General features: G+C 37.7%; 1 protein-coding gene and 1 pseudogene across 1 annotated transcript in view; both read left to right on the top strand.

Annotated features, from left to right (window-relative positions):
* The window catches only part of LOC125840058 (uncharacterized), a 66,263-nt gene that overhangs the window by 6,982 nt on the left and 45,109 nt on the right, over positions 1-14,172 (top strand). The gene's annotated exons all lie outside the window — the stretch shown is intronic.
* LOC125840063 (SKP1-like protein 1B) lies at positions 9,892-13,772 on the top strand (annotated as a pseudogene).

Here is a 14,172-nt window from a genome sequence, read left to right as displayed (position 1 = left end):
AATTCTAAGCTAAAACAGGAACTCTACAGAGTAATTCGAGTGAAATGTAATTGAGACAAATGGGGGAGGAGAATTGTAGAAGAAGAAGAAGATTGTAATTGAGACAAATGTAAATGTATTCATGATCAATCAATAGAGGATTACTTCTCTTTATATGTACTTTGATCAGATCTAACTTGGCTGAGGCCAACTGCCACTAACAAAATTTCCCGCCCTTGGTGTATTCAAAAACTCCTAACTAACATAACCAACTGAAATGCTGACATGTCATCCCTAACGAATTACATGCTTTATCTCCCCTATGTAAATCATGTATCAGTACTCGTCGGAGAAATGGACTGCCTAGTTGGAAAGTTGTTAGAAAGCAGTGAACTCTGATGGGTGATGTTGAATTGAGGAGGTGAGTTCCGCAGAAGAATGAACATTGCCAGAGAGTCGTTGGACTTCCTCCCACGCACTAGCACATGGGTGAATCTCGCCGGCAAATCAGACTTCTTTCCGGCATGTGACAACACATGAAAAGTCTGATGATAATGGGTTTTCTGGTGTTTGTTCGCCAAAGAGTTTCAAACACGGTGGTGGTATTGGTTGAAGCTCAATGGCCGCCAACTGACTCAAGTAATTTCTATATAGAATGAAATGATAATAGGTATAAGGAGATGTGCAAGATATTATATGGACTCCAAAAACAAGGATTTCAGATCAATTCTAATATATTGGAGTTCATTAAGAATCATCGTGCTACTTTAGAAAAAGTAGGTCTTCTTATGCCAGAATACTAGAACACATGAATCCGAAAGAAGCCTACGATCAGATTTCATTGTTCAAAAAATGATTCGCGAAGAAACGAGAGATTTTGTTTACGGATTTTTGAGTAGAATACGATTGTGAAGTGTATAAGAAAAGAAGGTTTGTATGGCTTAAACGTGTGTGGAGATAACTATAATATCTTTCTTTCTTCTCTTTTATTATTGTATTGTCGTTTTATGTTCTATTCGGGGTAACATAGGTTGTGCTCTCCGAAAATATAATTTCAATTTTCTATTCAATTTAAAATTTAAATTGAAGTATGATACTTTATATCAAATTGGTATATCAATATCGATTCGATCCAAGCTCTTGGAATTGGAATAAATTTGGCAGCGGATTGCGAAATCTTGGTGATCTTCTCTATCTAATGAATGGATAGTCCTCTTTAAAATCGTCCGCTTGTAACCCAACAGATAAAATACATTACATAGTCCAGGGATTGTTGACTTACCCATTTAGTGACTTTGGCATTGGACGTTCCCATTTAAAATTTTTGTTTAAAGTTTGATTTTTTCAGAGGGCAAAAGACAATATGAATGTTCTATCATGTTCCATCAATAATCTTAAGGGGTTATACGATACATTCGGTGTGGAAGTAGGCCAACATTTCTATTGGCAAATAGGGGTTTCCAAATACATGACCAAGTACCCTGCGCACATTAGCCGAGGCCCACATACAAATGCACGCCCCTGCGCGCATCGCCTAAGGGACAATGGCAAGCCCCCAAGCGACATCGGCGGACCCCTGCACACATCAGTTAGGCGACATCAGATAAGGCATGTGCACAAAGGCAAGTCCGTGCACACATTTGCAAAGCGAAATCTATCAATTCCCGTGCACAAGGCCAGGCCTCTGTGCGCATTTGTTAGGCGACATTAACAGAGCCCTACGAACGTCCAAAAAGCTACATCTGCCAAGGCCTACGTAGAATGGCAGGCCCTGCTCATCGCCCAAGCTACATCGGCATACCCCTCCGCACATCAGTCAGGCGACATTGGAAGGCCCACACACAACGACAGACCCTTGCGCATATCGGCCAAGCGACATCGGACGATGCCGCGCACAAGCGCAAACCCATGCGCGCATTACCCAGGCGACATTGGCCGAGGTGCCCGCGTCCACCTGACATTGTCCAATGTCATCGCTTATTTTTGGAAAATTTTGATATAAAAAAATAATATTTTTTTGTTGAAAACTATTATTTTTGTTATGTGAAAGTCATTTGTGCAAGCCGAAATGTGTATGATGGAGTTTTTCTATTTTTTATATTTTTTTCCTATTAAATTATTTGTGCAAGTGGAATCGTGTTTGGTGGTTTCTTATATATTTTTATATATTTTTTTCCTATTAGTTTTTTTTTTTTCCAATTTCGAAATTCTGACTAATTGTTACAGAGTCAGTGGAATGATGCACAGTGGACATGAGTTTCTTCTCCACTGGTAGTTGCACAGAAGATTTAAGTTTTACGCTGGTTCTTGTATCATGTCCGAAAGCAAGACAAACGAAAAGAGAATCTAGAGAACCTTAGCTTAATTATTCCTTCAAGCCGTTGGGGTTTAAATAGCTAAGTGTACATATTCTAAGAAACAAAAAAGAGAATCAAAATACATAATTTCAGGAGTAATCAAGCTATACTTTATTTACAAGATCCTAGAATATTTACGAGATTCTAACTCTACTGTTGTCTTCTGATTTTGTTCATAGTATATCATTTTTCTTGTATGAGGTATCTAAACTTCTTGTTACTGATTCCACATTTGTTTCGTTTCAAGGGGTTACTTGCATGGAATAACTGGTTTAACCTATGGTGTATATATTGAAAGAATAAGATGGATGGGAATTTTGCTGGTAACTCTGATATTATTTGTTTTACTTTTTTGCTACCCTGGTATTAGATGACTAGATAAGCTACAAGATTAGTGTCGTTTCATACTAGCATTGCCAGTTGAGATGAGTGTCGTCGCATTGCCTCCAACGACTTCTTTTGCTTTGTAGCTATGTTTCTTATCCTTCTTAAGTGGTTCGTAAGTCTTCCTTAGTTAGACTTCTAAAGACTGCTTTCGCTTGTGCCCCTTGTTCCTTTGCTTTAGCCTGTGAAGTATTGCTCTTGTTGTTCTTTTTAGTTTTGGTTAAAGTGCTATATGGATTAACTTCCTATTTAGCTATTTCAGTGATAGATGCTGATTCTTCAAGAGTAGCATCCTAACTTGGTTTCCCTGATTATTATAAGAAGTTTTCATTTTCTTGTTAGAAGGATTACTAGTAACTAGGTCAATAGATAGGCAGGGGCGGACCCACGTGTAGAGTTTTGGGTGCTCGAGCACCCATTGACCCCGACGAAAATTTTATATATATGTATAGAAAATACTGAAAATGTTATATAATGTTTGTTTCAGCACCCATTAAACAAAGTGTTCCATGGGTGTTGTGGTTCTGAAGTAGGATTCTAGGAGCGTTTGTGCCCTTCATTGAGGGTTCGAGCCCCTGTGACAACATCTATTTTTTTGTTGAAAAAAGGCCAAAAGAAACTTCTTGACTTCTTTTTCAAAATTATGCTTATATTTCTTTTTGTTTTTCCACTTTCCTATTTTTTGTATTTCATTTATTAATTAAATTATAAAAATATTATTAGTAAACTTCTAGAAAGAATTTTTTTTTGGCTTGTTAAAAGAATTGAGCACCCACAATCATCGAATTCTGGATCCGCCACTGTAGATAGGTGCAGATGAAGAACTTATGCATGTAACCTGTTCATTTCAATTACTTGTTCAGAATATTATACATTTCTTTTCATTTATGCAGAGAATAGCTGTTGGATATATTATAGCAGCTTTGTGTGAGATATGGCTTCTATGTCAAGGGATGAAAAGAGTTGCGTTTTTCAAAAATTATATTTGGCAATGGTAAGACAACTACATCCCCGATTTTCAGGTAGATTTTTTGTTTTGATTGTGCAATTGTTAGGAGTACTACATATATCTTCTGTTTCTGCATCATGAAGGTATTGCTTTGGAAACTGAAAAGGAAGAATATAGATCAAGTATCTTAACAACATTGATTTTCTTTTTCCTTTTGATAAATGGAACATAATCAGATAAACCGAGAGCTTAAACTATTGCTTATTGTACCAAGCAAAGCCTTAGTCGCGGGCCAGTTTTTTTCCTTGGTGGAACCGTAAGTGTGTCCTGTCAACTTCTCATAAGTAGGCATTTATCCCCTTTAAGTTAGATAAAAATCTAGCTTGTCACTGGTGGAAGTCAAACCCATGATATGTTGGTACAAGGTCTCAAACCCAACTACTTGGACTACGCCTCATTGGTTATTAACAGATAGATTAAATAGGCAAAAGAGGAGATATTTGTGTGTTTTTATTGGAAAACTAGTGAGTCCAACTGCAATGATATTGACAGTCTTATTATCGATCTTCCTTTTTTTTATTTTTTTATTTTGATGACAAGGGAAACCCGCAGCCGCTACCATTTGGATGCGCACAGGGTAAAACCCCCGCTCCTATGCAATAGCTCGCAAACCACATAGGAGAGGTAACCCACAGTAGGCAAGCCCGGTGCGACGAGCTCGACCCAGAAGACAAACCCCTTGCTTTCGCTGGCAAGAGGTTTCGAACTTGAGACCTCCAACATGGAAGTCCCAAGCCCAAACCACTGGGCCACCCCGAAGGGTTTATTGATCTTCCTTTTATATAGTGTTGCTTCTTGTCCTCTATGGTTATCATTGTCTCTAGTTTTACCTAACAACATTTTACTTCATTTTTAGGTGTATCATGTTCCTATTGTCTGCTATATATTGTGGGTTGTTATATGGTCTATATGTCCCTGACTGGCAATTCAGTGTGTCGCAGTCAACAGGAAGCACCATTTATGAATTAACAGCTGTTTGCTTTCTATTCCCCTTAATCTTAACTATATTCTAAAAAGTAAAAACAATGTGACTATGTAAGTGGCTCCAAGCAACACGTTAAGAACTCTACAGAAGCTTAAAGATGAATGTGATGAGTCATTACTGCTTTGAGTGATATCAGTACTAATATTTCTACCTTTGATTTAGCATGTAAAACGCTTGCTCAAAGTCAAGAACTTTTGTGATCAATTCTTATCCTTTAGAAGCTTATTATCACTTTAATCCAATAGAACCTTAAAAATGACTGATCCCTTGTTACCGCTTTGTGTATGATCAGTTCTATTCCTAATTGATCAAGTTGGAGAACTTTTTCTATCAGTTATCTTATATTTATTTGAAATATAAGATGGTAAATTTTGTTGCTACTTGCAGGTAAAATGTTCTGTTAGAGGAGATCTTAGACCTGCATGTAATTCTGCTGGAATGATAGATCGCTATATTCTTGGAATAGATCACTCTATGCAAAACCTGTATATAGAAATATGAAGGTAACTTTATACTGAACTGTACCGCTGGCATGCTTATGTCCAGACCTCACAGTTAGCCCCTTCATGTCCTATATTAGTCTTTCACAGGAATGCAATGGATTCAACAGTGACACAGTTTCTGAGAGTATGCCCTCTTGGTGTCATGCTGCTTTTGATCCTGAAGGCATTGTAAGGTAACAACCTATCATATTTGTCTATTACAAGTCGATATGAGTATCAATGGGTCTACAACTTGTCATACTTATCTCCTTCAGAATCTCTAGGGTAAACTTACACTATGAGATGACAATTCTTAATTTGGAAATGTTGGAAGAGATGTTGATTCAATTTAAAAGCAGAAAGAATAAGAAGTATAAAAAGGGTACCCCAGTGCACTAAGGCTCCCGCTATGCGCAGGTTTGGGGAAGGGCCCGACCATAAGGGCCTATTGTATGCTGCCTTACCTTGCATTTTTGCCCGAGGTTGTTTCCAAGTTTTGAACCCGTGACCTCCTAGTCTCATGGTAACAACTTTACCAGTTACTCCAAGGCTCCCCTTCAAAGTATAAGTAGTATGTCGATACAATACAAAATGAGGCCTCACTTTGGGTCATACCAACCTCTTGAATGACCGTGCTGAACTTATCAAACTGTGCTCAAGGGGTCTATTTCAAACCATATAGGATTGACACAACTGGCATACAAGACCTAAAACTCTGCCAAGCAATATCACGATGGATAAAAGCTTTCTTAATGTCTAGCTAATAAAGAGGCTAATGACTAACAACACTCATGGATATATGAAGGCAAAAAATGCTATTTTAGCCACGGGGAGAAAGTATCACTATAATCAAGTCCAAATATTTGAGTATAACCTTTGATAACAAGGTGGGCTTTAAGTCGACCCAGTGTTCTTAAAGGCGAGCGCCTCTCGCCTTTGGCGACGAGGCGAGGGGTTTGTGCCTATTTCAGGTGAGGCGTGGCGAGATCAAAAAGGCGAGCCAAGGCGATGGGTGACGTGGAATTGGCGATGCAATAGGCATTGCCTTTTTTGTTTTTTTGTTTTTTTAAAGTCTGAATTTTAATAATTAAAAAGCCAAATAATCAAATTAGGGTTTTTTTGGGTATTTTTTCAAACTTATGTCGCGACTGCTCCTTCTCATTTCACGACTGGAGACTTGAAATCAATCCCTCGACTGGAATTAGAGTTCACAACTGCTGCTGCTGCGATTGGAAACTTGAAGTCGACTGTCGCGACTGCTGTTGCTGCGAGTTCGCGACTGCTGCTGCTGCTCAGGTACTGCTTGAAGTCGACTGGGGTCTCTCTTCTCTTCTTTTCTCGAATCAATCTATCTTCTCTTCTTTTGCCCTGTTTTTAGTACTCTCTCAGTCTCTCGGTTTTTTATTGTGAAGACTGAAGTCTGATTTCTGAATAAGAACTGAACTACTGAAGCCACTGCCCGCTGCCTACATTTTACAACAACAACATACCCAGTGAAATCCCACTAGGTGGGGTCTGGGGAGGGTAGAGTGTACGCAGACCTTACCACTACCTCGTGGAGGTAGAGAGGCTGTTTCCGGGAGACCCTCAGCTGCCTACATTTAAAAAAAAAAATTCTTCTATAATTATTTCGGTTAATTGTAACTTTTGTGAGAGTACTTTTAATGGATATTTATATATGTTATGTTATTGCTATTGAGATTTTGGATATTTATGTATGCAATTAAATATTTTTAATTTTTGGTATTAATTGGCGCCTCGATTCAAAAAGGCGAGCGGCTTGCCTCGTGGCGAGGCAGGCCCTTGTCGCCTTTTGCCGCCTCTCGTCGTCCAAAACACTGAGTCGACCAGACCATTTGAATCAACTTTGACCGGATTCAACCACCGACAACCAACAAGTGATTTACCTGGAGGTAGAGGAACAAGCTTCCAAGCGCCACTAGCATGTAAAAAAATACATCACATATCCTGGATCAAGTAAAAACTCTGGGGTTCCAACAAGCTACTGCTACATCCATTTCATTAGGAATTGAGATCTTTTAACAATACCTTATAAGGGATGGCTAGTTCAAGATGCTGAACAACAAAGTTTGATCTCTTCGACCATAGCCTGTCGCCATTCATGATGACATAGCCGTTCACTTGTGGACTCGGGGATAGAAATAGAAGACAAAGATTACACAAAGGCATAATGAAATGATAATAAACTATGATAGCTCAAACAAGTATAATGGGGATAGGGATTCCGAGTGGACTGAATACCCGTTCGAAATGCAATCGGTGGACTAGTGAAAGACAAGTCCCTAGTAGGCTAAGGATTCAGTTTAAGACTTGAATCATCTGTACGTGATGTTGGACATTGAAGGCGATGATAAATCAAGAATGATGGAGTTGTAGAAGGTTGAAAAGTTGAACTAGAGTTGTAGGTGATTGAACTGGAGCTATACATAAGGGAATTGGAGTTGTAGGTGATGATGAAGGAAAGATAGTAATTGAATCTCCAAAAGATGGAATTGTAACAACCTCAATAATGTCTAAGTGATCACCTGGATTGGTGAAGTATGGCTGGGTTTCAAAGAAAGTAACATCAACAAATATAAGGCACCGATGAAGATCAGGTGAATAGCATCGATATGCCTTTTGTGTCCTCTAGTAACCTAGAAATGCACATTTAAGGGCACAAGGAACTAACTTATTATTTCTGGAGTAAGGTTGTGAACAAACCACATGCTCTCGAAGACACAAGATGGAAGGGAAAGAAAACATAATATTATGGATAGCCGAGGATGGCATACGATTAATAAGATAATAGAATATGAAAATTGCATCCCAAAAAAATGCAACAAATATGAGATCGTATGAATAGGGAATGAGAGTCTCAATGAGATGTCTATTCTTCAATCTTGAACAACCATGACTTCAGATCTTCTCCATTAAATCGCAAGACCTCCATTCTTGAATCTTGACCATAGAGCAATTCGAGTGGTGAGAATTGTAACTGTTAGGACTCCTTTCTCTCTCTCTCCCTTTGTACTCTTTCTTCTTAATGGCCATTCCGGGAAGGACCTTACTCCTATTCCTATGGGGTTTTATTCCTTCGAGTCTCCCCAGAAGTTGCTAATTGATTCTTCAATTCAACTACTGGTTGGTCCAATTTTTTCAGAGATGAAACTTTACCTGCTAAAACTCCAATTTCTGCATCATCTCATTCAATTCTCCTACCTCTGAAGTAGGGGTTCCATTGGTTGGTTCTCCAACTGCCTTAGTGCCCTTCGCCATTGATGCTAAGGATTCAATAGCTCTTTTACCACTGTTAACAGAATTCCAGAAGCTCAACTGTAAGCTCGAGAATTCTAAGCTAAAACAGGAACTCTACAGAGTAATTCGAGTGAAATGTAATTGAGACAAATGGGGGAAGAGAATTGTAGAAGAAGAAGTTTGTAATTGAGACAAATGTAAATGTATTCATGATCAATCAATAGAGGATTACTTCTCCGTATAGCTGTACTTGGATCAGATCTAACTTTTCTGAGGCCAACTGCCACTAACAAACTTTCCCGCCCTTAGTGTAATCAAAAACTTCTAACTAACATAACCAATTGAAATGCTGACATGTTATCCCTAACGAATTCTATCATTTATCTTGCCCTATGTAAATCATGTATCAGTACTCGCCGGAGAAGTGGACTGCCTAGTTGGAAAGTTGTCAGAAAGCAGTGGAACGTGGATGGGTGATGTTGAATTGAAGAGGCAAGATCCACAGAAGAATGAAAGAGTCACTGGACTCCCTTGCACGCACCGGCACATGGGTGAATCTCACCAGCAAATCAGACTTCTTCCCGGTGTGTGACAACACATAAAGAGTCTGATGATAATGGGTTTTCTAGGGTTGGATTGCCAAAGAGTTCCAAACACAGTGGTGGTATTGGTTGAGGCTCAACGCCCGCTGATTCTGACTAATTGTTGCACAGTCATTGGAATGATGCACAGTGGACAGGAGTTTCTTCTCCGCTGGTAGTTGCACAGAAGATTAAGTTTTATGCTGATTCTGATATCATGTTCGAAAGTAAGACAAATGAAAAGAAAATCTAGAGAACCTCAGCTTAATTATTCCTTTTAGGCATTGGGGTTTTAGTAGCTAAGTGTACATATTCTATGAAACAAAAAAGAGAATCAAAATACATAATAAGAACTGTCATTCTCATTTTATCATTTGAGCACAAAGAAAATTGAAGAGAGAAGAAGAACAAAGGGAGAAGAAATACCTTAAACCGTAGCAACACTTTCAGAAAATGGAAGATGAAGAGATATTTGAACCTGTGGGCTGTGGGAAGTGGAAAGAGAAAGCCAAGGTCTATAATTTGTAGTAAGTATAATGAATAAGCAAATAAAGACACGTGTGATATTTCAGAATAAAGATGTCTCCCAAAAACTGAATGAAATTTAATAGCCAATAAAATAGGGCCACAGATAGTAAAATATTAAATGCATCACAGTACAATCTAAATAGCTTTTGGTCCAATTCTGTAATGTCGTGTTCGTCCATGAAGCTGTCATTTCTAAATAAGGGATAATATAAAAATGAATATAAATATATATAATTAAAAGTAATATAAGTAACAAATCCTACAAGGTTTTCTCACTCTTGCCTCTTTTTCTTCTCTCTAGCCTACAATTAGGGTTTGTTGATCGGTTCATAATTCTCCTTCAAAGATGATCAGTTTGAGGAGCTTCGACGGAGAGACCTTTGAGGTCGATGATGCGGTGGCGCTAGAATCGGAGACAATTAAACATTTGATAGAGGATGACTGCGCTAACACCAGCATTCCTCTACACAATGTTACTGGCAAGATCTTAGCCAAGGTCATCGAATACTGCAAGCACCATGTGGAGGTTCCTTAAGCTGAAGATAAGACCGCTAAAGAGGATCTGAAGACTTTTGATGCTGAATTCGTCAAAGTTGATCAGAGCACCCTTTTCAATCTCATGCTGGTTTGGATCTTTTTAAATCTTTATGTATATCTTAATTGATTCCTATATGTTTCTCTTTACGTCGGTGGGATTGTTCAATTATTGGTGTGCGTGATTGTTTATCCTTTAATTAATTTATCTAAACAACTAGAAAGAGGCAAAAGTCAATAACTTTTTTATATTCCAAAATTATAGTCGAATAAAATATGTGACTCCTATAGAAGTGTCATATAGCAGCTAAGGGTGTGGCTTGTTGGTTAATGAAGTGGTTGAGAACCATGAGATATCAGGTTATGATGTCCTGTGGAGACAAAAAACACTAGGTGATTGTTCCTCCTCTGTCTGAACCTCGTGACAAAGTCACTTAGTACTTGTTGCTGGTAGGAGGTGACATGTATTCCGTGGAATTAGTCGAAGTGCGTGAAAGTTGGCCCAAACACCACATTCAGAACTGATGAAGTGCTTTTTTGGCTTGATTGTTTTTTCTTCATTTCTGCTTGTTCCTTGTTGGTAGTTGAGTATATTATTAATCTCAATAGTCTTTTGTTTATTAGTCTATTCTATAAAGATGTCTTCTTGTTGGTAGAACCTTGTAAATTATTAAATCCACGATTTTATTTGTTAATATGTACAACATACCATGTGTAATTTCACAAGTGGGGTCTCGGACCTTACCTCCTACCTTGTGAAGTAGAGGGGTTGTTTCCCAAAGACCCTCAGCTCTAGTATAACATATTAAAGCATGAACAAATAAACCATTTTAGAAAAAGAAAAGAGTAGGATCAAAACCAAAAAGAATGAGCATTTTTGTATTTGGAAGTTCTTTAACTTTTCCATTTACCCTTAGGGACATGCTCTTGTAGGGTGTGGGCTAATAGTTAATGAATGGGTTGAGAACCATTTGGTGATAGAGTTACTTGGTACCTGTTGTTGGTGGGAGATGACATGTATTTCGTGGAATTAGTCGAGGTGTGTAAAAGCTTGCCCAGGCACCATAGTCATAAAAAAAAATGTCATATAACTGAGAAATGAAGTGTTTTTTTGGCTAGATTGTTTTCCTTCATTTCTATTTGTTCCTTGTTGGTAGTTGTGTATATTATTAATTTCAACAATCTTTGTTTATTTGTCTATTCCAAAAAGATGACTTCTTATTGGTAGAATTGTGTAAATTATTAAAACTATGATTTTACTTGTTAATATGTACAACATACCATGTGTAATTGCACAAGTGGGGTCTGGTACCTTACCTCCTACCTTGTGAAGGTAGATGGGTAGTTTCCCAAAGACCCTCGGCTCTAGTATAACATATTAAAGCAGGAACAAATAAGCTATTTTAGAAAAAGAAAAGATGCAGTACCAAAACCAAAAAGAATGAGCATTTTTATATTTGGAAGTTCTTTAACTTTTCCATTTACCCTTAGTGACATGCTCTTATAGGGTGTGGCGGTCAATGAAATCGGTAAGAACCATGGAGTCTTAGGTTCAATTTTCAGTGGAAACAAAATACTAGGCGATTTTTCCCATTTGTCCTAGTCTTGGTGACAGATATACCCAGTACCTGTTGCTGGTGGGGGATGACAGGTATCCCATTGAATTAGTTGAGGTGCGTGAAAGCTAGCTCAAACACCACGGTCATAAAAAAAAGTGTCATATAACTGGGAACGGATGAAGTGCTTTTTTGGCTTGATTGTTTTCCTTCAATTCTGTTTGTTCCTTGTTGGTAGTTGTGTATATTATTGATCTCAATAGTCTTTGTTTATTATTCTATTCCAAAACGATGACTTCTTGTTGGTAGAACTGTGTAAATTATTAAACTCACGATTTTACTTGTTAATATGTACAATATACCATGTGTAATTCCACAAATGGGGTCTGGGACCTTACCCCCTACCTTGTGAAGGTAGAGAGGTTTTTTTCCGGAAGACCCTTGGCTCAAGTAAAAGCATATCAGAGCAGTAGCAAATAAGCCATTTCAGAAAAAGAAAAGAACAATATCTAAACCATAAAGAATGAACGTTTCTATATTTGGAAGTTCTTTAATTTTCCATTTACCATTAGTCACATGCTCTTATAGGCGATGATAATGTCATGACATGTTTAGATCACATGTTCTAACTAAAAAGTACTTTTCTTTGTGTTAGAACTTTCTTTTTCTTTATTAAACTTCATTCCCAGTCAAGCACCCTTCCATATAAAATTAACCAGAAGATTATTAGTTTTCTGTGATCAGTATGGTAATTTTTTGGTTGTTTTTGTTTAATTTCTGGATCTATGGTAGTTTGTCAATTCAACTTTTACTTCCGACTACCATTGCCTATCTACTTGGCTTTTGTTTGCTGCCTCTTCCATAGACTGAGTTTCTGCTCTAGTTTACTCATGTTTAAGCTTCATTGGTAATATACATTGAGTTTATTAGGGTGGTCACGAATAAATTAATCAATCAATTATGTCTCAGTCCCAAACTAGATCATTTGTTCTATATCCATTCCATATTTGGCTCCAAGTACATTTCTATGTGTAGTCGTTTTGCTGTAGTATACAATATATCGCAGTTAGTTGTAGTTGTTTGAAGTAATGAAATGGCATTTGACTGCTACTTCTATAGTTCTATTAGTCTGTTATATTTGGCAAAAAAAATTTCCCTTTGTCATGGTCTAGTGAACTTTCTATTGCTTAGTACAACAGTATAGTACTATAGTGGCTCATTCTAAAACATTGGGTAAGAACTAAGAAGATTTTCTGTAACACTAAAATTGAAAATAAAACTAAAACATGCTTGTAATTGTAAAATTAGAGTGAAGTATATATTTTACATTTCGAACATGTAGTCATACTTTAGTTTATTGCCTATTTTTTTTTAAGAAATAAATGCTATATGGACATATTTGCAGCACATTTTGTTTACATGTCTGATATGCCTCTCTGTTCCACCTCCTGAGTTCTTGCCTGGGCATTTTGAATCTGTAGAGTGGCTTACAATTGTTGAATGTGTTTTTTAACTGTTAAATTTTGCATACTGCTGTTACTGGGCTTACTTATTGGTTTCCATTTCTTTTTAGTTATTGCTATTAGCATTTAATTATTTACAATGGACCCTCCCTTTTTCTGTTGAGAACTTGTATTTGAGGTTTACTGTGTTTAGGTGATTTCACCCTGCGGGTGTTGTTACGGTTAATTGTTACTGCTTTGTTATTCGTTGCCATGTTTCTCCACTCGTTTTTTTTTTGTTTTATTACTGCTTGGAGTTGCTTGAGCAGAGGGTCTTTCGGAACCAGCCTCTCTACCTCTCTAAGGTATTGGTAAGGACTGTGTACACTCTACCCTCCCAGACACCACTTTGTGGGATTTCACTTGGTATGTTGTTGTTGAGAGCTTGTATAGAGGTTATGTATCTATTGCTGTTGCATTAAATCATTTGCCTTGTCTCTTTACAGGCTGCCAACTACTTAAACATAAAAAACCTGCTTGACTTGACATGTCAGACAGTTGCTGACATGATCAAAGGGAAGACCCCTGAAGAGATTCGTGAAACTTTCAACATCGAGAATGACTTCACTCCTGAGGAAGAGGAAGAGGTCAGGAGGGAGAATGCTTGGGCAGTCTAGTGAATTTGAGTCTGCTAAGCGTCCATATCTGATGATATATCTGCAATATACTTTAGTAGATGCTATGAATAACTTATATTAGTAAGTGTGTGACTGATGTTTCTGGGACCTTCTGGCTTTTCAGTTGAACTTCTTTTGCTCTGTTATGCCATGGTTTGTTGTGTTCTAAGTAAAAATTGAAGATAAAATCATGTTGGTAGCTGATGTCCATTTTCGTTGATCTATTATTGGAAGTTCATATTGTTTCTTGTGTTTATCCTCACTGGTGCATTTACTCTTACTGCATTGGTTTGGTTGTGCGGTTTTCTGTCACAGAAGGATGTTAGACTAGGAGTGTATGTTGCCTGTTGTTACTAGTCTTACATGGGCATTGTATTTGAAGGCACATAATGGTCTGGGG

The sequence above is a fragment of the Solanum verrucosum genome, unplaced genomic scaffold (assembly GCF_900185275.1).
Source record: "Solanum verrucosum unplaced genomic scaffold, falcon-dt-bn FXZP01000177.1, whole genome shotgun sequence".
In the NCBI taxonomy this organism is placed as follows: Eukaryota; Viridiplantae; Streptophyta; class Magnoliopsida; order Solanales; family Solanaceae; genus Solanum; species Solanum verrucosum.
The sequence above is the reverse complement of the archived record's forward strand: the minus strand, read 5'-3'. Positions and strand labels throughout refer to the sequence as shown.